Genomic DNA, 27,649 nt, shown 5'->3' with positions numbered 1-27,649 from the left:
AAAAAATATAGGGCACAAATTCAATGTAGAGCCCATGGATGAAGATCAAAGAATTGCCTTGAAGGAAGGCTATAAAGTTGTGGTTGCACGCCTACGCCAAGAATCCAAAAGCCATGCCCAAGAATCTAGTGCACCAAATGAGACAAGGTAAATTGATCAAATAAAAAGAAAATCAAATTGAATAGTTGAGAAATTTCTTTTTTGGTGTTAGTTTCCAACATAAATTTATTGCATAACTATGCGCATAACATTTCACTACAATCTTCATATCCTATCATAGACCTATGCATGATAAAGGCCATGATGTGCATCATAGTGGTGGAGGTATTGATTTTCTATTGGAAATTAATTACACAATTATGAATACAATTTAACATCTTCAATTGCAATTTTATGTATAACCTTTTTTTGAATATTTTAGAACATGTTGAACATCATGGTGAAGGAGTTGAGCATGTTCCAAGTGTTCATCATATTGAGGTGGTGGTGGATCAAAATGTTATTGTACATGATGTGGCATTGTCAGGTAAGAAAAATGCATGTTATGTTCTATTACTTAATTAAATACTTGTAACAATTAAAAAAAGAAAAAGAGTATGTCAATTTAACCCATTTACTTGTTATTGCAATAGAGCACCCTTTAATGTAGTGGCTTTATGCCTAAAATGTGAGCACACTTTTATGATTCATTATATCCAAGATTGCTCAAGAATGAGGTCTCAAATGGTGGCTGATAACTCTGTATTCATGGAGTGCAAGGGTTTGTAATGGAGGCCCTCAGTTTGAACTAATTTGTGCCCATGTAAGTACACCATAAAATGAGAGATTCAAAGATCAAAATATGCATACAAATGAAGATGCAAGATAATCTAAATGATAACAATGCAAAGAAATGCAAGAAAGGAAATCTAATCTATGAAAAAAAATAACAATGCAAGATTAATCTATGAAAGAAAATATGGATGTAAGAAAATATGAAAATGCAACAATGGATCATGATGAAGGAAGCTATGGATGCATGAGAGAAGAAGACAAGAAGATAGAAGTTCTCCACAGAAAGCTTTAATGCTCAAACTCCTCCAAAAATCACTCTCCAAACCTGCAGCATGACAATAGGATAATCGTGGATGTCAAAATTGAGGAGAGGGCTCTCCCTTATAAAGAAGAATGGACGATTAAGAGGCAATAAGATTTAATCAAGGGTTGAGAAAGAATGATCTGTGTGAGACAAAATTCCACCAATGAGAAAAGAGGAAGAAAATTAAATGGAATCCCACTTAGAAATACGTGCATTTAAGTGTAGAGGAAAAAGGAAATTATTTAATATTTATTTATTTTATTTCCTTTTTCAAGTGGGATTTTATTTAATTAAAAGTGAGTAAGTTCTTTTGATTAAATAGGAAATATTTAATTAAATTAAAAGAGAGGTTTTTCTCTTAATTAATAAAATGTGGATTAATTATTTAATGAAAAGAGAGGTTTTATTTTAATTAAATAAGATTTAGGATCAAACCTTAGGAAATGTTGAAATAATTAAATTAATTTCAATTTAATCAAAGAAATTGATTTTAATTGATTTTAATTAAATATTGCAAACCATTGATTCAGGAAATTTTATAAATTGAATAATGAGGTCTCATAGTCTAGGCGACCATTTTATGGTGCATACAATAGCCTCCTACTCCTCAAAATAGGAGAAGACATCATAATTTGACATTACATGTGCCACAAGAAGAGGAGAATGAGGAAGATATTGATGCTCCTATCAACCTTTACCTTGAGAAAGCTAAAGAAAAAAAAGAAGAAATGATTTTTTAAAAATGCTCTTTGATAAACCTTGTTTGATAAACTTTGTTGGATAATGAAAGAACATTGTTTTAAGTAATTTTCTATGAATTTTGCGTATTAATATTGTTTTTTATGTCATGTTAATGAATATTGTTATGTGTTAATGAAGTCTTGATTAGTATTGCATATTAATGAATTTTATATCATATTAATAAATGTTGTGATTGTATTGATTGAATGTTATAGTTTATAAATGGATGGATGAATGAAGTGTGTAATTAGATGATAATGGGGAATTTAGATTGATGTAAGGGGAAAGGGGTGAGGTCAAATGAGCTTCCACCTTCACATGGTTGGCCTTGTTAATTAGACTATTAAAGTATTCTCAAAACCAAGTGAAGCTCAAACTAACATAACAAGGATATCTTCCTAACCAACTAATAGTTTATTTTCTTTGAGATAAGGTTCTGTGACCATTCCTTTATCAATCACTACTCTTTTAGGCTCCTCAATTTCCTACTCTATCTTTTCTTTTGCTTCAAAACTATTACCAAAGTGATTTTTGTTCCAAGGTAGCAATTTATTCTTGATCATCTTTAGCTTAGTTACTAAGAAATAAAATCTTGATCCTAATACCTCTGCTTCCTTCAACTATTGTTCTATTATATTCATTAGGTTTTCATCCCACAACCACATTTTTTCAAACTTGAAATGAAATTATTTTGGGAGTGAATCCTCAATGATATTAAGTTGAACTACAAAGTGGTTTGAACTATAATGAGGGAGGATATGGGTTGAGACAATATATTGAAATTTTACTTGGCTCCTAAGAAAAAATCTATCTAATTTTTCAGCAATATGGTTGAATTGTTGCCTTCTATTATTCAATGTGTATGTCTCCTTCACATCATTGATTTCTTGCATTTTCTTTTTATGTTAACCCAATCATTAAAATCAATTGTTATTGAAATTTTTTGGTGATTCTCCACTATTTTTCTCTAGGATTAATTATAACATTGAATTCACCACCTATAATACAAATCTAATCATGTATATTTTGTAGATGTTACTCTATTTCTTTCCACATGGACCTCTTGTCCTTGTTTTGTATGGCCCATATAAACATGAATATAAATTGTAGATTACTCCTTGTACTTATGACCAATCCAAACATCCAATCTCTATGGAAAATTTCTCTAGTGAAAGTAATTGATTTGGAGTCCTACATTATTGCTAGGCCACTAGAGGCTCCAATAGTCAGAGCACCCTCCATCTCCATAATCCCTAACTTCTTTCTCATAATTATGGTATCCTCTTGGTTTGGTTTCTTGTATGATTGTGATATCAAATTATGTGGTTGAGATGCAACGTTTGGGGATCCGTTGCTTTTTAGGGACATTCAAGCCCCTACCATTCCATGTAGTGATTTTCATGGTTCAAGAGGAAGGACCTTTCCCTTCCCAACCCCAGACAAAGTTGTAATCTTGGTCTAATATTTTGCAGATCTCTCCTTTACCCTTAGTTCTGAAAGGGACTTCCTTCCCCTTTTCTTGTTACTCTTTGTACAATCAAGAGTTTCCTTTCTTAATTAAGTTTGGTTTCTCTATACCCAAGATGCTCCAATTCAATAATCGTCTCTCCATCCCTTACTTGAGTCATCTCTTCCTCTTCAAGTTCTATAATTTGTGCAATGAGAAATTATTTCTCTAAAGCCACATGTTCCTCACTCAGTAGATCTTCTGTGTGAGGCCTTGCCCTGACCCATCCTAGCATCGATGATACATTATTATTTTGATACGCATGCTCAAAACATTATTTGATGCACTGAACATTATTATGCTATTTATGATGTGTGATGCTTTACTTTTAGATATTTGATTTCATCATTTAATACTTTATGAACGTGTGCAATGATGAAGTAAATGAATGCAAAACTAACATTTTGATTATGCAAATTTAATAGTCGAAAATATGAGTAGAATTAGATAAATAATTGATCATTAAAAAAAATGGATGTTTTAATTTATATGATTTTTTTTTATACGTAAATTACATAATGCATGTGGTTTCTTGAACCTACTGATGTGTGCAATGAGTGTGCAAGATATGTAGTCGAGAAATCTAATGGAAAGACGGAACTAAAACCCATTGTTAATTTGTGCTATCTTTCCATTGTCTTCTTTGAAGGTTGTTAATTGGTCTTAAAATTTTCCTAGCTTTTTTTTGGTTCATATTAAGTCTTTAAGACTTAGAAACATTAAATTTAAGTGCCCTAAGGGTAAGGGTATGGGTGGGGAGTACTTTCCACCCCCTTAGCCTCCTTGTTTGACTTTTAGGGTCACTCAAAAACCCTATATTTGGTTGATTGCGAAAATTGATTGTCTCCTCCATGTGTTGGTGACTCAAACTCCATCTTGAGTTTCCTTGAAGTCTAGTTGAGTTAAAGATCATACTTAGAGGATTTTGGAGTAGTTGTGGGGTTGTTACCCAATCTCTAGATTTGGAGAAAGTTGGAAGATTGAAGGAAAAAAGGGAAAAGCTCTTCTCAACTTTCTATTTTACCATAACTCTTGTGAAGGTAGGAGTTCTTCACTCTTTGATTTTTTTTCTCCATGTTGTTCATGCTCGAATCATGCATAAGTTGTTGTGTTGTTCTTTTTTTTGCTTGCTTGTGTGTTGGGATTGATTTGGAGGGATCTTAACTTGTTTTTGATGTTCTTCTTATGCTTGTTTTGATGTTTTGTTTTGAAGGGATTTCATGGGGATTGTTTGGGCATTACTCACCCTTGGATAGGGAAGAATTGGTCATATACGGGGGAAGGGCCTTAGTTGGACCTCAATGGTGTAGAGTCTCCTCTCATGGTGAGAGGAGGGAAAGAGGGTAGGGTGTATGGGCCCCTACTTGTCATCACATGCCTTGTTTGATATTGTGAATTCTTGAATATGGAAAGGAATGAAAATCCTTGTGGTATTAGCCTCGAAAGGGCCTTGTAGAAGAATGAAAGTTCTTGAAGTTTTAGCCCCGAAAGGGCTATGTTATGGCATGGTGATTGACATCTCCCATTGGAAAAATTCACCTCCCCCCTAGTCAGGTCCTATGTTTGGATCTATTGTGTAAAACCAGGTTGGGGTGTATGCTTGTTGTGTTCTTGATTTTGTGATATTTCACCCAGGTCAGCTTGTGTCTTCTCTTTGTATTTCCTTGTAGTTTTGAAGGTATTGGAAGAGAGCACTTGTGAAGGATTTTGAAGAGATTTCATTTGAATTGAAATATTACGTAAAATGTATTTGAATTTTGATGCATTGGCAAAGACATCAAGTTTTCTTACTGGTTCTTTCCTGATGGAGCCTTGAACCAGGATGAATAATAGAGAAAGAAAAAGATTATGAAAACCTCCTTGTATTTCCCTCATGTGATTTCCAATTTTGCATATGTATGTGAGAAAATAGAATGATAGATAATGTCTTTGAATTATGAATTTTCAAATTTCCAATAATGTTGATGAAAAGCAATTTGATATGTTGAGGTTTCCCATTTGATGTTTAAGTGTTAAGATGAAATAAAAATCCTACATTGTGATCACAAATTCATTCCTCTCGTTAAATTATATAAGTGACAAAATCAAATTAGATTATGAAATTTTGCATCTACTCGAATTCAAAAGAAAAGGTACATATACCTTTGATATATGATGAATTATAAAACATAAATTATATCAAAGAAAAACATGTTAACACTTAGACAAAAATTGGCTTTTAAGAAAGAAAAAAAATTCATCTCTAGGAGTAAAAAAACTCTCTGGAAATTGTATGGAGAAATGCAAATTAAGTCTCTTGGCCACAGAGAATATTCCTATCTTGATTCTCCAACAAAATAAACTTTATTTAAATCATGTATATATAAAAATAAATAAGATTGTTTGAAGTAATATTTTATGCTAGATATTCCCCCCCTTCCTTCCCATAAGACTCGCCTAATAAACTTTATGTCTTTACTACCCTTACTAACTTCTCTCCCCCCCCCATTCTTACCTTACCATTTCAATGCCAGGCATGACAATTTCCAACCGACTGCAACAAGTACAGTGGTCATGTCGACTAAGGGGAGCATGGGGAGATGGTTAAATAAGTATAGCCTTTGAAACTCTAAACTAAACCTTATTTACTCCCCCCCTATGCGCTTGACTTCTTGCATGAGTCTCACACATGCAAGGGAAGAGGACAGGTCTGCGCTAACAAGCCTGTGTCAGTGTAAGGACTTTGGGCAGCGTGAGTTAAGGGGTAGGGAAGCCAAGTGGTGGCTAGGCCACTTGGCTAGGTTGTTTTATAGGTCAGTTTAGGTAGTAGGTAGACTAGGGTAGTATGGGATAATTTGGTATTAGTTATAAATTATTGTTATTTTAAATCATGATTAGCACTAATGTAATATGTAGATCAGTAGATATGTTATGCGGTTAGGAAGTAGCATAATGTTCTTAGGTGCTTGTAGTTAGTGTTTATTGTTTTATACATATTTACTTAAGTTTGTTTAGCTAAGTTTTAAATCTAATGTTTAATGATGTTAGTAGAATGGTATCTTAGTTGTTAGATGATTGTAATAGTTCAAATTTAAAAGTTTTGAATTGAGATTAACATATTTCTAGTTAAGATAATTGTTAGATTTTAGTATTGTTTCAGTGTGTGATAGTAAAGGAGTTAGGACCCAAAATGCATTAGAATATTGTAGGTTTTAGTATTTAATATTAAAAGTGGTGGATTTTATAGTTTTGTGTTAGAATTTAATTGGAGAAGTATAAATTTTAGATAGAAATTGTTAGATTTGAAATTAGTATTATCTATAAATTAGTTTTAACTCGGTAGCAAATCTAATTAGTGTATTCATGTTTCGGGTATATTTTGTGTTAGTATCATTGTGTTTTAATAGAGATCGATTAGATTGACTTTAATATTGGCATTATTAATGTGGACTTAAATTTATTATAGTTTCAAATAAAGTTTAGTCTTACTTATAGATTTAGTTGAAATAATTCTAGTCTCCAATTTCAATCGTGAACAATAGATTAATATAAATTAGATCATTATGAGAACGTAGGAAATAAATTTGAAAATTAAAACGTAGATAGTATAATCCATAATAATGTTTATCTCTATGGTATGTACATTAAAGGTTAGTTTAGATTTTGGATTAAATTTTAAAACGTAATTAGAATGAAGTTGAAAGAAGTTAATTAATGACATTAAGCCTAAAGTAAATGATTAAAATTGTAATGAAGTTCAAGTTATCAATTTAATAAAAAGGGCCTAGTTAATTAGATCATCTTTAAGGTTGTAGTATTTGATCATGATTAAATTAATGCTAAACTAGGTTATGTAATTTAGTGATAGATGTCATTTCAGTTGGTAGGACGTTTTGACGTATTGAATCAGTTATTGTGTAAATCGTTTGTCATCCTTAGGAGGTAATATTTTAAGGAATTATTAAAGCAAATTGATGGATTAGGAATTTAGTTATATGAATTAGTCATATAATTTAATTCATTGATTTACTAAGAAATTTTCAATTCTCCCTAATAATCCCTTTGACGAAATGTTCAAACTAGTTGTAAACTTTTTTGTATCAATGGTGAACTTGCATCTAGTTTCGTAGTACCCTGGGTATTTGAACTTAAAACTTCTGGAACAAATTAGTTCCATTATAGTTAAACATTTAAAATCTTTTGCGACCATGTTATCTTATTTAATCATTGTTCTTAAATTTTTTATAAAAAAAAATTGTGTGTGTGGTTTGCCCTAGCTTTTGGGCATGACATTCTGCAAACTTTTCAAGTAGATCACTAAACACTTTATTGCAAAGACATTCAACAAATGGATTAATATTTTTACTTGTAGCTTCCTTGATATTGTTTTTTTTATTTTCCTCCTCAATTATCCCCATGTCTTTACAATTAGTAACTTCTGGATTAGATTGTGTGCTTATTTTTAACATCAATGTTTTGGATCACACCCAGTGATCCATCATTAGGATTCATGTAAGGAAGGCTAATTAGATAATGTGTGGATCCCCATATCATCAAGGATTACTTCTAGCTCAGCAAAAATTTTCTTAACCCCATTTTCTACTATCTCTCCATTGTCTACTTCCACAATTCTAGGTTCCTCTCTATTCTAATGAACCTTAGAGGGATTCCTAGCAATATTACTATTCATTTTTTCAAGGTGATCCACTTGATCTTTAGGAAAATATTGTTAGTTAGAGATTGCATCACAATTATTTTACATTTGTTAATACTTATTATGCTATAGATGTCATTTCATGTTCTCAAATGAGTATGATCACTTATAGTTCTTGATATGTTAGGAGATTAACATGTGATTTATCTGATCTCTTATTACTAATAATATCATATTCATCTATTTCACCATGGTAAAATGAGGGTTTAATGGTCCAGGTTCTCCTACCACTACAATTTGTAATGGTTCTAGGTTTCTATTTTATGGTCAATTTGAAGGTGTACATCTACTTTTTTTAAGATGTCATTATACAAAATCCCTTTGCAATTTAATAAGCTTCCCTAATCCAACCCAATCTCATTGATGTATTGAACTAGTAGCCAAACTAGAGCTACCCATCTAGGAAGAGCATTTGGTTTATATGTGAAAGGGTTAAATTATGTTGACCAGTTGATAAAATGGGAATGATAGCCTCTAAGGAATCTAATACTGCCATACATATTATCTTGGTTGATTTCCTTATGTTTCATAAAATAACCAAAAAATTTGTTGCCCAAGAGAGATGCTTATCTGATTAAGAAAAAAAATTCTTACCACTTTTTCATAAATGAGAATTAAGATTTTTGCCACTCCAAATTGGTTCTAGTAGCAAAGTCTGCACGATGCATCTTTTTAAGCCCATCAACATGACTCTCTAAGCCCTTACTGCCCCATCCAACTATTTTTATCTTTGACTCAAGGATATTATGCTCATTAAGATATGTGGAATACTAATACTTTATTGATAAAATTTGATATATTGCATGTTTGTACCTTATCTGTTTTATTTTTTAAATAGTCACATTATTGATATTATCTATCTTTGCAAGTTCCAAGGCATCAAAAGAACAAGCTTATGGTGTTGCATATTTATGCCTTGAACTAGCATCATCAAGTTTATTACTACAATATCCAAATTGGTTGAAAGAAGTAGCAACTATGATTTTGCCTTATATTCTTATTCTTCCAAAGATTTTTAAGATTAACTTGTCCTAAATGCACACCTATATGTTATCATCACATGGCCTACATTGTGATATTTTATTGTTGTCTATAAACATGGTATTAGATTAATATTTTCATTTTATCTTTTTAATCTTCTAAAGATCTCCTTACCACTACTTCTTTTAATTGATTAAATATTGTAGACATGGAAACCAAAAGGCTCTACAAATTGCTACCAAAATATCATGGCCATTTTTCAATCATCTTTCTAGTACCTTGGATCTAATTGAAGGTGCTCATAGTAAGGTGTGCATTATATCTCAAGTGTACACCAAAATTGTCTTAATGTTTTAAAGCCTTGAATTTGTGTAGAAAATTATCACCTATAATTCCAAAAAAAATTTGGTGTTATTATTGACAATTATCTTGGTATCTGCTTATAATTGGAAGTTTGTACATTAATAAAGACATGCAAATGAATGTTTATTTCTTATTAGACTTAATTGGAATGAATTCCAACACTTAACATAGAAAATTTCCCAAAAATGTGCTTTGACTTTGATGGCTTCATGAATTGATGGCTCATTAAGAGATTCCCTACCACCACCATTGTGAAGGAAGAGAAAGTAATGCCATCCCTTTCATTGAAAATGCTTACAATACTACATGGGCATTGAAATTCTAAAAAATAGAATCCTCACACTTAAGGATGAGTGAAGATGATGATTTTGACCCTAATGACAATACTCAACCAAGGTAGATGCAAGCTTTAACTCAAGTAAGCCATAGAATCATTTTCACCTTTTGCATTTCTCCAAATAATATGGCTAAATATCCTTCTCCTTCAAAACATTGAAGTTAGCAACACATTTTCACTTTGCAACATGTAGGGCATCAAGGAAGGGTGGTATGATGGTGGATGTATAGCTTTTGTTGTTATTCTTGTAATTTTTTTCACAGGTAAGATTTCATTCTACATATTGTAGCTTTTTCTTTTGGGAGAAATATTTGGACTACTCTCTGTTCATCTGTGCACTTTCTACCTTTCATATGTAGAAAATCTTTCTTAGAAAATGAAGATCTTGTGAATTGATTTAGAAGTCAAAATTGAGGTTTTGAATTTTATATAGGTTGCAGACAAATTTTTGTTACCTAAAGCTATATTTTTGCTTTAACAGAGTTTTCTTTTCTAACATTATCTCCAAATACTTTATGTTATGTGGAAAACCATTTTCAAGGACTAGTATTCACATGAGAATTTCTTTTTTTGAGCATTGTGTTGTATTTTACAAACTATTATGTGCTTTGTCTTTTTTGTTTGCAATAATTAGTGACTACCGATAGTCTCTACAATCCCAAAAATTGAATGAAGAAAAAAGGAACATTCAACTACAGGTATATATCTTGTCTCTATTTTCCTCAATCTTGTATTTCACCAATAGACAAGTTTTTTCCTCTCTTTTTCTTCTACTTTCAGTTGCTTTGATTTGATAGTATTTTGCATTACATGTTTAGGTTATTTGAGGGGAGAAGATTTAAAGTTTCCATTTTTTATCTTCTTATTGGCGATGTTCTACCTTTAAATATCGGTGATCAGGTATATGTGTAAACTACCTAACATTATTATCTTATACATTCTTTTATTATGTTATTTTGGAAATGAATTATTGTTTTCTTAGACATTTATCATTTCTTTTTAGTTCCCTACAAATGGAATTCTAATTGAAGGTCATTCCTTGTCAATTGATGAATCCAGCATGATTGGGGAAAGAAAAATTATATGAAAAACTCTCTTATGTTGTGTCAATGGCATTCTTTTGAGGTAATAGATATCTTATAAGCTTTTGATGCCAATTGCTAGGATATTGTCATAAACTTAACTCTTTATTTTGGTTGCAGGTTCACAAAGATCAAAAAATTCCATTTTTGATGTATGGATGTAATGTGGCAGATGGCTATGGAACAATACTGGTAAGTATTTATCTTAAATAAATAATGTTATGCTTTGTGGTTATGTTTAATCAATTGGCACTGGCTTATCATAGGTTACTAGAGTAATATTAAATACTGAGTGGGGTGTTTTAATGGTGAGTATATCAAAGGATAATGGGGAAGAAACTCCACTATAGGTTTTGTCCTAGACCCTTCCCAACTTATCAAATTATATATTATTTCTATTCACTATTGTTAGTTTCATGCTCAAATTTTGAACACATAGAAATGGTTCTTGTTACAACAAGTTAACCTGAATGGTGTTGCCACATTTATTGGCAAGGTTGGCCTCAGTTGCAATTTTTGTATTAATTATCCTTTTGATAAGGTAAGTAAAGTACCTTAAATTGTTCTATTTTTGTATTTATTCAATTGATCCCCTACCTTATCAATCATGACTAATAGAAGTAGGAGGTAGAAAACGAAGAATGTCATGGAAATTTGTAGGGATGGATAATTGAGTTTTCAACATCGATAATATCTATATCATCATAGCAACAGTTGCTACAAGGGGCAAATCCAAAAAAAGTGTGATGCTTGGATAGGATGAAAAGTCCACAACTTTGAAGTACCCAGTCCATTTAAGAATTATGGAGTAGGAGATATGGGCTAAGCGTTTAGAATCAAATGACTTCCTTTGGTCTAGAAGTTCCTAATAGAGTGAAGAAATGTCACTCTACACTTACAATATTTGCTAATTTGGTACCAAGGAATATGAATGGAGCCAACTTCAATGTCTATAACGAGTATGCTACTTTTGCCATTGCCACAAAAATATTAATCTAAAATTTGGTATACTGTTCCAAACTATTCAAGGAATTGTATTGTAATAAATAAGTTTATTATTATATTATTTTTGTGCATATTAAATCCAGTTAATTCATTTCTCTCATTACCTAAATCAATGAGAATATCTTGCAATATCTTTTTAATGGAAATAAAATGTTAGCCCTTGGTCATAATATATCTTTCAAATGTACCAGTATTAATCATAGTCAACAGAAATTATTCAAACAATCATACATTAATAGGAAGCTAACTATTTGACAAAATGTCTCAATCAAAAAAGTGAGCATTGTGGAATATATCTCATTGGGGATACTACAATTGTATATATATCCACTTTTTCCAATCAAAACCTCCCTTCCATCATTCTATTATGGATATCTTCCTTCCATCGTATTGGTATGGACATCTGTACCTTGGTCCAAAGCTTGAATTTTAGCATCATTTCAAATTAAACATAATCAAGTTCTCATAATGAGATTTTTGTAGCCTTTGCAACAACACACATTGAGACTACTCTTTGGCTAAAGGAACTAGAAAATTATTCAAGGTTTAATTACTCTATTGCAGTTGTATATTAATAAAAAAGGAAAATTGAAATGGTGATTGGTGATGTGGAGGAAGAGAAGCCCAAGGAGAAAATCCACTTGCAGCTTCATCCTATAGACCATATGGAAGTTGTAGTGATTCCAAAAACTCTTTCCTTTAATTAAAACTTTGGCAATTCAATCATTGTAGTTTATAATATATTGAAACTTTTGCTAGATGATGATGATCAGTACCAACAATTGGAAAAAAAAGATAATTCTAAAATATTTGTCACTTTCATACATTTCATATATTGACCATGTTTTGTTTCTTTAGGTACTTTACTGGACATACAAAAGATATTGCAGGACCTAGCAAGTTTAACGCAGGCAAGACCAAGTTTGGAGATGCAATGAATGAGGTTGTTGAAATATTTGCAATTTTGGTGAGGCAACATTTTATAATTTCAAAGTAACTTTTTCATTTATATTTTAATGAATAAGTCTTTCTATAGCAACAAGTATGGCAGTTTACAAAATTGTGAAAAACTTAATGTCTTCTTTTCCCCTAATCATATATTTTGATGCCTTATTTCCTCCTGATCATAGTTTTTGATGCCTTCTTTTCCTTTAATAATTTTTAATCCATATTTTAATCCTTTTTCAAGACTATTTTGGGTTGTGGAATCCTAAAGATTAGTGGATGATAGAGTTACTTCTTTGGGCAAGGGCTAATTAGGCCTAGTTGAAGGGTTAGGAGTTGAAGGAATTGTTCATCAGTCAAGTCAGTCTGAGAATGATATCAACTTAGTAACTCTAAAAAGAGTATTTGAAAGTATAAAAACCTTGATATATTTTTTGGGGGTTTTGGGAGAGAATTGTTGGTTTTAGTGTTGGAAGGGCTACTAGGTAGGCCTAGAAAGGCTATAGAAGAGAAAGGGTTGAAGATGAGTGGATAGGAGTAAATGGGAAGTTGTAACATGGAAAATGTACCATTTTAAGATGATATAAGGTGTTACAATCAAGGTGTGAAGCCCAGTTGGATTTTTGGTATGGTGGAAACACTAGGTGCACTAAGTGGCCTAGGAGGTATTGGTGCTTGGAGAGATGGGAACAAAGAAAAGTGTTAGTAAACTCATGAGCATGGTTGTGGGAGTGACTTACAAAGTCAAAGAAATCCATTTGATCTTTGAGTAGGACTCATTCCTTGAATTGATTCTAAGTTTCTTCTTGGATCCTCAAGTTGAATTTGTTTACTTAAGGTGACAATGGAGGGCTTTGCATCAAAGATGGACCACATAGCTTTGAATTAGCATTCTCGATGGTTGCTTGCTCCAAAGCACCATCATTCCTCCTCAAACTAGTATGTACTTTCATATTGTCTTCATGTTCCTTACACCTTAGGAACTCTCTTCTTCTCATCAATCATTTCATTGACATTCCCCATGCCATCTTACCATCCTATAGACTCATAACGATTTATTTCCCATTATTGTTAATAACATAAGTATTTTTCTCTTCCATCATACAAGGCCTTAAAATCAACCCTAGCTCTTCTAGAGACTGACTAACTACTTCCTAACTATCTTTGTACCAGTCTAAATTGATTGTTACCAACTAAAACAAGTAATTTGTTGTCAAGTTGACAACAACACACCATTCCAAGCCATCTAGAAAAACTTCTAAAAGGCTTAAGGACAACCTTTAAAACCAAAATATCTCATAAACCCTTACTACTAACCCCTACTAACCCCTCACAAATGATTTCCCTCAAGGAGGTCATATTTTAACCTCTAATAGGGATTTTTCTCACAATTTAAATTATAATCCTGATAATTGTTAAGAATCCTAAGTTCTAACCAAGGGTAGGGGAAATCTATTAGGAGTTGGAATTTTTCTCACAATACAAGTTGGAAATGAGCAATTGATTAATAATTTCATCAAGAATTGCTTCACAAAGAACTTAATCAAAATGAAGATCAAACTTAAGAAATTACAACTCCATCATAGGGTGGAAATTAGGCTTTCATTGGGAATTTCTATCAATTAGGGATTTTGATTGAAATAATAAGATTTTTTTGTTTGGACAAGCTTTCAATCAAAATTCCTATGGTTTCTTAGAGTTGTCATCTAAGTATTGGTTGTGAAAATGAGCTTGTAGGGATTTTTTTAAAGATAAAGGTCAAAAGTTTGCATGTTTTGAGGATGATGGAGATAAGGTGATTAGTATTCCACAGGTGTTGGGAGTTTGACTTGTTGATTGAGAGCATCCTTACACTTTCATTCTTTTACTACTCAAATGCTTCACTTCTCACCCCCTTCAACCTCTATGTTTTGTGATATTTCTTACCTGAGACTTGAAAAAATATTGGTGAGAAAAGACCTACCTAGGCAAACCACAAAACTGCCAAGCAAAAAGGTTTCCCATGGTTTTCCATCTGTAATGTGGTGATGGAGTGAAAAGATCACATGTACTTTGACTTTGGGTGAGTATTTACATATTTACCCAAGAAAAAGACTATTTAAGTCTTCATATTTTGCACGTTCAAGCACAAAGGGTGATTAATCTTTATAATTATTACAAAAAACTAACAGAGGCAAAGATAACCTACTTTGAAAATCTAAGAATCGAATTTGGAAAATCTAATTTGGGAATTTGAGTTTGATATCATTAAAGTTGAGAAAGATTACACTTTTTTAGTTATAAATTATCTTGCATTGCTTTACAATATTCTTAATGTGTTTTTGATAAGAAGTATTTTTTAATGTAAATTGAAATGACAAAATATTTTAGATTCTAGTATTGATTTATGGCTTTGCCAGTGCAAGTGAGATTTATTATTTGTAACTCATTTCTGATTTGGCTTACTATTTGGTGTTGTTGATGGCATTTAAGGGCACCAAAATTTCACATTAGTTATTGGTAAACTTTTCTCGAGGTGTCTTTGCTGGAGAAATTAAAGAATTTTGTCAAAAACTACCTAACCTAAGTAAGCAATATGGTGTGGTAAGTCAACGATGGGTTGATTATTACACCACATTCACACATCAACTATATACATTGAATTTTTTTTTAGAGATGGTTATCTTTTATGTAGTTTAAGCCATCCTTTTGATATTGGTTGTGTATTGGGTTAGGGCAGTGAGGTTAACCTTTATCATGGTACTTGAATTATCTACAAAACATGAATCCTCTACCATCAGCACCACCTGCAGATGAGGTACATAGCAATGTTGATGGTGTGTTAAGACATCTGATGCAGATTTGTATGGATAAAAACAAGAGTCATCTTGAACTAATAATGTGCATTATGCACCAAACATAAAGCAAACATCTATATGGTTTGTAATGTAATTTTGTCAGGATTTTAGATTATTTTTAAAATCACCAAATGAAAAATATATTGTTACCATGGAATAATATACTAATTTATTTTTGTCATCAATTGTAGCTTCTATAAAAATAATTTTTGATTTGGACTCAGTGTTTCTTACCGGACTATGTGAAATAGTGTAAACCTGAATACATTGCCAATGTTATATTGAAAATAAATGCATAGGTGGGTGTTCCTTCAGAAGCAAATGATTTTTCTATCTTAATATCATCTTTGATATTAACTAGAATGGACCATGTAAAAATGTGTAAACCTAAATACATTGCCATTTTTATATAAAAAATAAATGCAAAGGTGGATGTTCCTTCATAAGAAAATGATTTTTCTATCTTAATAGCATCTTTGGTATTAACTAGAATAATTTGACAATTGTTATTAAATAGTTAGGAGGGAAATTTTCACTATTGGTTTATAAGGATAGGAAAAATTTACCTCTTATATCAGAAGTACCTTCATTAATCATTGGTGTTGACATCTCACATTCAAGGATTGGAAATGATAATAGTCTATCAATTTTATCTATAAGTATCTAAATCACAAATTATTTTTTGTCATCATGGAGTGTTGTCTAAAACATAATTTAGTGTCAATGCAAAGAGCTGCTAATGGGAATGTTATCTGTGCCAATAATATCAAAAGATTGTTGTAAGTATGGATTGGCCATCTTTCTCTAAGTATGAAGCAATAGTTCCCACACAAAAATGAGGGTCTTAAATGTTGGAAATATAATATAGGCTAGGTTACTAAGAGGGGAGGGGTGAATCAAGAACCAATAAAACTTATTCTTATTTCCCCAATTAATCATTCATATGTATTATGATCTAATTGCATGCATGAAAAATTGAAAGCATTAAAACATTCATAACACTCTGACACAAGATATGGTACCCAAAAACCTTCCAAATAGAAAGGAAATTTGGGTTGGAGATTGATGAGGCTAATAATTTCCTCTATTTTATGATAGTTTTAAACACTCTATTTTACTTCCACTAAGACATTTGTGAACTCATGTTTACTTGAACTGATGATTAACCTATGGGTAGATAGTATGTTATATTTTGCCAATATTAAATATATAATGTAGTATTTGATATAACCATCAAAATGCATGTTATCATATTTGAATTTAATTTGATAATGCTTATTTGGAAATATCTCTTCATAATAACTAACCTGTTAGCAAAAGGAGCTCAAGATGGTCAAAAGCATTCAAAGGGAAATGTTGAAGATAGACAATAGCATTTGAGGAGAAAAGATGTTAAGCCACAGTAGAAAAATTCATAATGGTACCAAGGGACACGGTCACTAATATGGAGGAGCTATGAAGAACTGTTATATTTCTCTGCATTTATTATTGTGACAAAGTGGTTGTGCAGACTTTATTATTCCCACCTTGAATTGTTATATTTTCTTCCTTTTTCTCCGACGAATTTGAAGTTAGTTTTTTTTGCTTTTATGTTTCTAAATAAGTGTCGATCTTCTATTTATAAAGATCAGACTAATAGTGTTAAAAAGTTAGAAGAAAGTTTATGACAAGAAACTGTTGATTCTTGCAGTGAGTTATTTTTACAGTTTCAAGTATTGTTCTCATGTAATGAATTTCTGGAACATAATGAAATAGCTCTTGGTTTACATTCTGTGTTAGTAGATTAGTAGAACCCAACCAAGGGGGCCCACTTGGGAGGTGGATTAGATTAGAGTAGTATAGATTTTTTTTTCAAGAATCTTTAGTATTGTAGGTAAAAGTTATAAGTTTCTTCCTGTTGCATCATACTTTGTGAGTGTTCCTCCAACATCTGTAAGAACAGTTATAGTAGATGAACTAAGTTGAAATATATGTTAGCATTTCATTGCATTTCTAGTATTCATTTCAATAAAGAGTTAAGTGTGTTAGTTTTTTGTAGCACTAGTGTAGGTTCTTTCATTGCATTTTACTTTCCTGCAACATAAGAATAATGACTCATTAAGAAACCTAGTGCACATATTGTGCCGACCATTTCAAATATACGTCCCTGGGTTGACAAAATTAAATGCACCTCATGGTGGGAAAAATAGTCCTTAGATTGAATACACTATTCCTAAGTATGGCCTTGGCATGATTATTATACACCTATTGTGAGGCAAACCATTTTTGGCACCGTTGGCAGGGTTGGTGTCAAGTTAGGAGCATTCTTGAGCCATAGTTCTTAGTTAAGTTTTTTTAGAAATTTGCAATCTTAAAGCTTTCTTCACCAATGTGAAGAATTCAATTGCATGCATCGAAGAGGAAGATGACGAGATGAATATGGTAGATTTCTTCCATAAGAGTCTATTAATTTGAATGAAGAAATTGAAGAAGAAGAAGTTGAGTTGCCTTTTGAAGACCCAAGCCCTATTTTTTCTGCAAAATAATCCTCAAGAGCATAATCTATAGATACAAGTGGTCTTCAACCTTTTGCTAAAATTTTGGTTAGTTTCCTTGATAATATTGCTCTAAATCCACCTATTGTTAATAATCCAGTACCCAATGTTCCTTTTCAATAGCAACCTCATAATTTAATACCTCCAGTAATGGCACAATGTACTTTTCCATTTCCTCTCCCAAGCCTCATAAATACTGATAATCTCAAGAATATACTTGCAGTTGCTCTTCTAAAGCTCTATGGCCTTGCAACTGAAGACCCTGGTACTTTCTTGTTTGAATTCAACATACTCTATCATACTTTTGACTATAACATTGATGCTCATAAGCTCAAGTTGCTTCCATCAACGTTGAAAGAGTCAGCTTTATGATAGTTAATGGGCTTAGGAGCCAATGCAACAAAAACTTGGGATTAAATGCAAACTCTATTTCTGGATAAATATAAAGAGTATTGCAAAGCATCTAGTTCAAGAGGAGATGATGTCTTCAGGATATCACAAAAGGAGGAAGAAACATTGGAAGACTATGTTTCACATTTCTTGTATACACTACAAAAGAACCCTCATCGTGTGTTATCTAAGGATTCTAAAAAGCTAGTCTTTCTAAGAGGTGTGAATGATAATTGTCTAGAAGCACTAGAACTGATGGCTGGTGGTGATGTATATCAAGCTTCCTGGGATGACCTCAAGAAGATCTGTCATAACTATTCAAGGTCAACTATGAAGAAAGGTCGAGGACCTCATTCCATAGTCACTAAAGGAATCAACCAAGGTATTTCAAAGCTTGAGATATCTAACCTACTATTAGATTTCGAGCAAGACATTATGAATAATGTCACTACACATCTCGACACAATGACTGCAAAGAAGAAGCATGCAAAAGCTGAATTACAACTAGCTGAATACTACCCTCATTGCTAGAAGCAAAAGAAGGATTGCCAATGCAAACTGGCTGTCAGCATGGAAAACTAGCATCTTCCAATTGAGTTCATCAAGATAGATGGATATGATGAGCAAGTATTCTTTGTTGCTCAACGCTGACCATAGGCCCAACATCAAGGTATGCCTCAAGATCCTTTGTAAAATCTAAATTTATATGATAATCAATGGAAAAATCGTAACCAATAGCAAAACTATAATCCCCAAGGACCCCCACAATATAATCAACCTAATTGCAGTAATGCTTGGAAAAATAATCTACAATAGTCTGAATGGCCTCAGAACTCCTAACCATCCTGGCCCAACTAGCAGAGCTAATGGTAGAACCAGCAAAACCCATGGCAACCATCTTAGGGGAATTGGCAGTCTACAAACCAATGGAGGGGACCTCAATAGTGGGCTAACCAAAATACTAGTACTCCACAATTACCACCCCCAGCTCAACAACCTACACTAATGCCACCACCTATGAATCTTGGACATCAAAAGAAGACACAGTTACTTGCACAATCTCAGCCAAATCCAAATAACCAGCTGCTGCAACAACCCATGTGTATGGTTGATGCTCAGCAATATCCTGATTACACTCTGAATGTTGCAAATATACATCTAAGATTTGGGACAACTTTACCAACACCTAAACAACCTCTTATAACTAAAATACCAGATGCTCCTACATCATCAGAACCCCCAGTCCCTAAAGAGGTTGACCCAACCAAAGTCACTATCTCAACCCAAGCTCAACTAGTGGTGGAACCTCCTTTTCCAAAGAATCTTGTACAAAGTAAACTTGTACAAATAGAGAAATAGTCTTTTGATATTGTTGATTAGTTTAAAAACATGCATGTCCAAATACCCCTATTTCAAGCTATTCAAGATGTTCCTATCTATGGAAAAGCCATTAGAGAAGCCTGCTTGAAGAAGACTGGGAGAAAGAAAAAGAAACCAACTACAATCCATGTTGTGGGACAATTGGCTGACATTATGTTAGCAAAATTGGTCACTCCAAAATATTCTAATCTAGGTAGTCCAGTTGTGAATGTGAGTATAAATGGTTAGTCTATTAAAAAATGCTTTAATAGATCTTGGTGCTACTATAAATGTCATGACTAAGGATACTATGAAAATTTTGAAAGTAGAAGGATTAAGGGCTACTCCAACAATTCTACAACTTACAGATAGTTCTACTATCACTCCTGATGGGATGATAGAAAACATAGTTGTAACCTTAGACTCTCTAGAGTACCCTGCAGATTTCATGATCCTATCTCCCAAAGTTAATTTATCTGGTTACCCTGTCATCCTAGGATGACCATGGTTAGCTATAGTTGATGCAAATATAATTTGTAGATCAAGAAATATGACCATATGAAATGGTCAAGCAACAAAGAACTTTGATATGTATCCTCCAGCACAACCATTACCAGACTTAAGCACATCTGTCTGGCTAGATTTAGGGGATGAAGAAGAAGAATTAAACTTTATAGAATAACTTATGATGTTACATAGATAATCCTTTCTAAAGTTGTAGGAAGAGGATTCAATACTTCAGAGTATTCTTACTAACAATTGTGTGGTAGAAAAAGATGTATTTGAAAGTTCAGTGTTAGAATTAACCACATACAAGGAATGTGATGAGAATTGTACTTTTCTCAAAGAACCATACATTCTTCATCAACTTTTACCATGTGAATTAGATACAAGTCCAATTTCTAAAGCTACTTTGATAGAGTCTACCACTACTATTGAGCTGTCCAAAGGTCATAATTTCCATGTTAACCCTAAATTATCATCCATACAAATGGAACAATTAACAAAGCTACTTCAAAAGCATGAAAAGGCTTTTACATGGGATTATGGTGATATGAAAGGGTTGAGTCCTAAATTATGCACTCATAGAATATACATCAATGAAGGGTGTCTACCACTCTGTCAACCCTAGAGAAGGATAAATCCAAGCCTTAGAGAAATAGTTAAAACTAAATTGTAAAAATTGCTTGATGTTGGTTTTATTTATCCTATATCTGATAGTAGATGGGTATCATTCCTAGTCATAGTGCCCAAAAAGGGAGGGAAATGGAAAATTTGTGTAGATTATAGAGAATTGAACAAAGCCACCAAAAAGGATCACTTTCATTTACCTTTCATAGATCAAGTTCAAGACACTCTAGCTGGAAAGAAGTATTTCTCTTTTCTAGATGGGTATAGTGGTTATAATCAAATCAGTATTGCTTTTGAAGACCAAGATAAAACCAATTCACATGCCCATGGGGAACTTTTGCATACTTTGTTTTGCCATTTAGTCTATGTAATGCTCCTACAACATTTCAATGAGCTATTATTAGCATCTTTGTTGATATATCACATGATTGTATGAAAATATATATATATATATATATATATATGGACAACTTCACAACATTTGGAGTCACCGTTGAAGAAGCAATGATGAATCTTGAAAAAGTTATGATAAGGTGTCAAGAACATAATCTGGCACTTAATAGTGAAAAATGTTTCATGCTCATGCAAGAAGGTGTGGTACTTGGTCATTTCATATTAGCTGCAGGAATACAAGTGGATCTAACTAAGATAGAGGTAATTCAAACATTGCCCATACCCACAAAACTGAAAGATGTAAGATCTTTTCTAGGTCATCCTAGATATTATAGACGTTTCATTAAAGACTTCAACAAAATAGCTAGTCCCTTGTATACATTACTAATCAAAGACGTTGAATTCATTTGGACATCAAAATGCAATGAAGCCTTCCTGTAGCTTAAGAAACTTCTCACTACAACCCCAATTTTACAAGGCCCTAATTGGACTTTGCCTTTTCACATATATATAGATGCTTCTAACTATGCCATAGGTGCAATTCTAGGACAACAATCTCAACATCTTGAAAATGCAATATATTATATTAGCAAGAGCCTTCATGGACCAGAATTAAACTACACAGTGACTAAAAAAGAGCTATTAGTAGTAGTTTATGCTCTAAACAAGTTTTGGCATTACATAATTGGCTATCCCATATTTTTTCATACTGATCATGCAGCAATTAAATATCCCATGAACAAACCTACTATAATAGGTCAATTAGTAGGATGGTTACTATTGTTGCAAGAATTTGATATCACCATCATTGATAAGCCTAAAAGAGCCAATGTGGTAGCTGATTACTTATCAAGAATCCAGATGAGCATTTATTTCATATTGCTGTTCAAACTCCATGGTATGTAGACGTTGCTAACTACATTGCAGCTAATAAAATGCTAGAATATTTCTCTTATAAGGAAAAGAAGATGCTTGCAAAGAAAAGTTTCCATTTTTCTTGGATTGATAATATCTTATTTTACACTAGACCTGATCAAGTTATGATAAGATGTGTGAGAGAGGATGAGACATATGACATTCTACATGCATGTCATAATGAACCATGTGGAGGGCACTTTGCAGAAAAAAGAACAGCCTTGAAAATTTTAACAACTGGTTACTATTGGCCTACGCTTCACAAAGATGCAGCCAACTGTACACGAAAGTGTGACAAGTGTCAAAGGATGGGGTGACCAACAAGAATAGATGAAATGCCTCTCAATCCACAACTGGCATTAACACCATTTGAAAAATGGGGTATGGACTTCATTGGTCCAATTGATCCTCCATCCAATGGGAAACCATATATCCTTGTGTGCACTAACTACCTAACAAAATGGGTTGAAGTGAAAGCCATGAAGCATGCTCGTGATCACAAAGTTATAGAATTTTTGTATAAAGAAATTTGTACTTCCTATGGTATACCTAAAGAACTAGTCACTAACCAAGGTGCACAATTTACTTCTAATTTAATCACAAAATTGATGAAACAATATATTATCAAGCACTAGAAATCAAGTCCCTATCACCCTCAAACTAATGGACAAGAAAAAGTCACAAATCGGGAGATAGAGGCTATCTTAACAAAAATAGTTCATTTGCACCATAGGGATTGGAATAGTAGATTACCAGAAGCTATTTGGGCCTATAGAAGAACATGGAAGACTACTATAAGGGTCACACCATTTGAGCTCCTATATGGGAAAATAGAAATGCTTTCCATTGAATTTGAACATAAAACTTTAAGAACCACACTGGAGTTGAACATTGAACTTCCTGCAACACAGAAAGAATGTCTTCTACATCTTAATTCCTTGGATGAAATGCACAAGGTTGCTCTGGAATGCACTAAAATTATACAAAAGCAAAGAAAACAATGCATGAATCCCACAATAGCAATAAACAATTTCAAGTTGGTTACTAGGCACTACTATATGATTCCAGATTTAAAGATATGCCAAGCAAGCTGCAGACAAGATGGATGGGTCCATATGAAATTAACCATGTCTTTGAAAATGGAGCCGTCCAATTAACTACCATTGATCTAGTTCCTTTTAAATTATTAGTCAATGATCATAGACTCAAGTTATATAAATGGCCTCAAACAAAAGAGGACTTCCTGCAATAGTTTCAACGGCCAAATTCAAATGTACACTAGGTAACTCTTCCTACAAAAGAAGGTGCTAACCTCCTGCCTACAACTCTTCAATATTAATTTCTTTGTGCATGCCCAAAATAAAAACTTTATGACTACATAAAGTTCCAAATTTCTCCATTCATCTTCTAAATTCTTCTTTTCCAAATCATCTCACTTCTTTACCTACCACCCACCCACCTTCCACATCATCATTTTTCAATGCTTTCAATAAACACTACAAGTTTGCTGACGTATGCTATCAATGCTAATGTACTTTCTACCACTTTTGGTACATCCAACAATCAACTCACAGGTATAAGCTTTTCAAATCTTAATTTATTTATATTAGATTGATTTTGTTGGTTATATATAATGCTGCATTATTTATATTATGGCAATGTTATGCCAGTTCCATACCCCATACTAAGTTTGACAAGTGTGGACACTTGTCCATATTTCGTGGGGGACAGGGAAGGTTACTAAAACCCAATGACATTCCTATTTATTCATGAAGATTTTTTCCCAAATCTCCATACTTCATTTATGAAACTCAATTTCTATAAGAACACAAGTGTCTAGGTGTCATACCCCTTATTCTTCAATGATTCCTTATTGTCAGGCTGTGATGTGACCCATATTTAATTTTCAAGTGATCCAAATTCTATTTTTGAATGATTTTCACATATCCATGATAAACCACATTATTTTTGCTCATAAACAAATTGTTATGACATTAATCAACTAAAAAAGAAAAGAAGAAAATGTGAAAATAGGTCTGAAAGCCTAAATTCATAGAAGGGAAATAGTGCAAACATAGCAAAGAGTGAAATTGTCAGACAGAATGGGTGGACAATTGCAATGATGAGAACCAATGGAGCATACTATTTTACTCTCAGATGTAGAGATAGTGAAGAGATTTAATGTGTGTGGTTGGTTAGGGTATTTCCTAAGTTCAACTATGTTTGATGAAGAAGTAGCTGTAGAATTTACAAGAACATTTAATGAAGAAGAAGCTATTATATGGGGTTTAACAATAGTTGCTATAGAAGAGCAAATAGCTAAAGTAACAGAGTTACCATCAATAGGAGAACATTATCCTAATATGCATGATGCAAGATCAGCCAGGGTTCAGTTTGTCATACCAACTAATCCTCAGTTGGATATTACCAAGCAAGGTTGCAAAAGGACATCTCTTCTGCCACCATACGAGCTAGCTATGCACATCATTACGTACCTCACCTATGAAGGAAGATTTTCATGTTTACACGCACATCATTTTAAATTGCTTAGCTATATAAGGTATAATTGTCCAGTAAATGTTCCCAATTTCTCTTATAACATGTTATGCATTAGTGCTAAAGAAACCCAAAAGGAGAAGGACAATTTTGTCACCCATCATGCCCTAATTAAATTACTCATAGAAAGATCACTTAGGGATGCCTCTCCTATGGCATGGACAAAATTTGTCCAAGCTAAAACCCTACAACCCCAAGCTATCCTTAATGAATAGCTCAGTGAGGAGAATGTAGTTTGCACTAATGAACCTATTGAGAAAAGCACTGAAGATGCTAAAGCTGGCAATGTGCAAGAGAATGTGAAAGAAACTATGTCTTTACCTATTCAAGAGACTCAAAAACCTACCTCTTCTCGAGCAAAGAGAAAACAAAAATTACAAGAGGAGACCTTAGCTCCAGTAATAGAAAAGCCAAACCCTACAGTCGTAAAACAAAAGAAAACTAAGACAGGTCCTGCAACAATTACTCCTACAGCAGAGACATCAAAAGGAAGAAGTAGGAAGAAGGTTGTGATACTAGAGGAGACCCCTATAAGAAGAAGTCCTAGAAGGAGGAGACAAATTTCTAAAGTGATAGTAGAAACTCAGTCTACTTCATCTAAACCATCTACTAAAGAATCCCCAATACAAATTATCCCCAATAATTCTCCTTCTCACCCTAAAACTGTAAACATTCCTAAAAACCCTAATGAAGAATGTAGGGTTGAAGTAAATCAAAATCAAAATGATCCTCTAGTAGGCCAACAAATAGTTCACGTAATGAATGAGTCAATTTATTCAAACACCGGCCTAGTTCCCTATAGACTAACATGGCTTACAGATTTCGTAAGGCAATTATGGAAGGAATAGAGGAAGAGGAAAAATAACTATGAAGAGGAAAGTGGTTCCATTACCCTACATAAACTTATTTTCCAATTATTTGGACAACATATGTTTGTTGTAGCCCTATGGGAAGAAGAGAGGAAGAAAATGAAGAAAGACATAGTGTCTCTAGGTGACTAAATTACAAATTTGAAAGAGCAATTAGCAAACCAAAAACAAAGGATGCATCATGCCCTCAACTTGGTTGATCAAGAACTTGCTTGTAGACCACCACCTCGATTTATGTTATGTGTTTAAAGGAACAATTCATTTTATTCCAACTTATGCTAACCCTCAAGAACATAAATGCAAAATTCAAATCAACTCAGGAATCCTATGGTTTATACCAGACTTTGTCATCCTGGCAGCAAAGCTTGCTCTGTGAGTTATATGTATACAAAAAATTTCATTCTAGTAGAAACTCAATGGAATCCTTTCCTCTATATAGGGGATATACATTTAAGGGCTTTGATGTCCTAGATACATAATGAAGCTAATTATGACAATTGAATAATTACAGAGATGAGGAAAAAATAGAGCCCCTATCATTAAGAGTTGAGAGTGGTAAAACAGAAGAATTTCTTAAGGATTGGTTTAGATTAACTTATGGGGATAAGAACAAGGGAGTAAGGGATAGAATCTTCGATGCTAGAACCACAATGTATGCAAAATATGAGAACCTAACTTACTTTTCCTTTCAAAGAGCCATGGTTGGTGCTAAAAGTAGGTGGGTCAAATTACCTAAGACATTTAAAAGATCAGAGCCACACAATCCTATCAACTTAGAGGCTGCCCTTCATCGAGTTTCAAAGTATATAGAGTTGGGGAAATAGACTAGACTAGAACTATGGTGCCCACTCACTATGCAACCTCCAATGCTCATGTGGCCCCTATATGATATTAATGTTGACAGACTTGACAAGTTGCAGGAGGACAATAGAAGGGAATTTTGGGAAAGAACATAAGGATTCTACTACCTTCAAGAGTAGTAGGAAAGGAAGGACTAAAGTTGGGGAATTCAGGTCACCGACTAGAAAATGTAATGCTTGAGGACAAGCATCAGTTTACCAAGGGGCAGATGATGAGGCTAATTATTGTCTCTATTTTATGATAGTTTTAAACACTCTATTTTACTTCCACCAAGACATTTGTGAACTCATGTTTACTTGAACTAATGATTAACCTATGGGTAGATAGTATGTTATATTATTCCAATATTATATATATAATTTAGTATTTCATATAACCATTAGAATGTGTGTTCTCGTATTTGAATTTAATTGGATAATGCTTATTTGCAAATATCTCTGCATAATAACTAACCTATTAGCAAAAGGAGCTCAAGATGGTCAAAAGCATTCAAAGGGAAATGTTGAACATAAACAATAGCATTCAAGGAGAAAAGATGTTAAGTTGTAGTAGAAAAAGTCATAATGGTACCAAGGGACACGGCCACTAATATAGAGGAGCTATGAAGAACTGTTATATTTCATAGCATTTATTATTGTGACAAAGCGGTTGTGCAGACTTTATTATTCCCACCTTGAGCTATTATCTTTTCTTCCTTTTTCTCTGGCAGATTTGAAGTTAATTTTTATTGCTTTTATGTTTCTAAATAAGCATCGATCTTCTATTTATAAAGATCAGACCCATAGTGTTAAAAAGTTAGAAGAAAGTTTATGACAAGAAACTGTTGATGCTTGCAATGAGTTATTTTTACAGTTTCAAGCATTTTTCTCATGTAATGAATTTCTAGAACATAATGGAATAGCTACTGGTTTACATTCTATGTTAGTAGATTAGTAGAATCCAACCAATGAGGCCTACTTGGGAGGTGGATTAGATTAGAGTAGTATATATTTGTTTTCAAGCATCTTTAGTAATGTAGGTAGAAGTTATAAGTTCCTTCTTGTAGCATCATATTTTGTGAGTGTTCCTACAA

The sequence above is a fragment of the Cupressus sempervirens genome, chromosome 5 (genome assembly GCF_028749045.1).
Source record: "Cupressus sempervirens isolate cs-2001-9-10 chromosome 5, ASM2874904v1, whole genome shotgun sequence".
Taxonomy (NCBI): Eukaryota; Viridiplantae; Streptophyta; class Pinopsida; order Cupressales; family Cupressaceae; genus Cupressus; species Cupressus sempervirens.
This window is presented reverse-complemented; position numbering follows the sequence as displayed.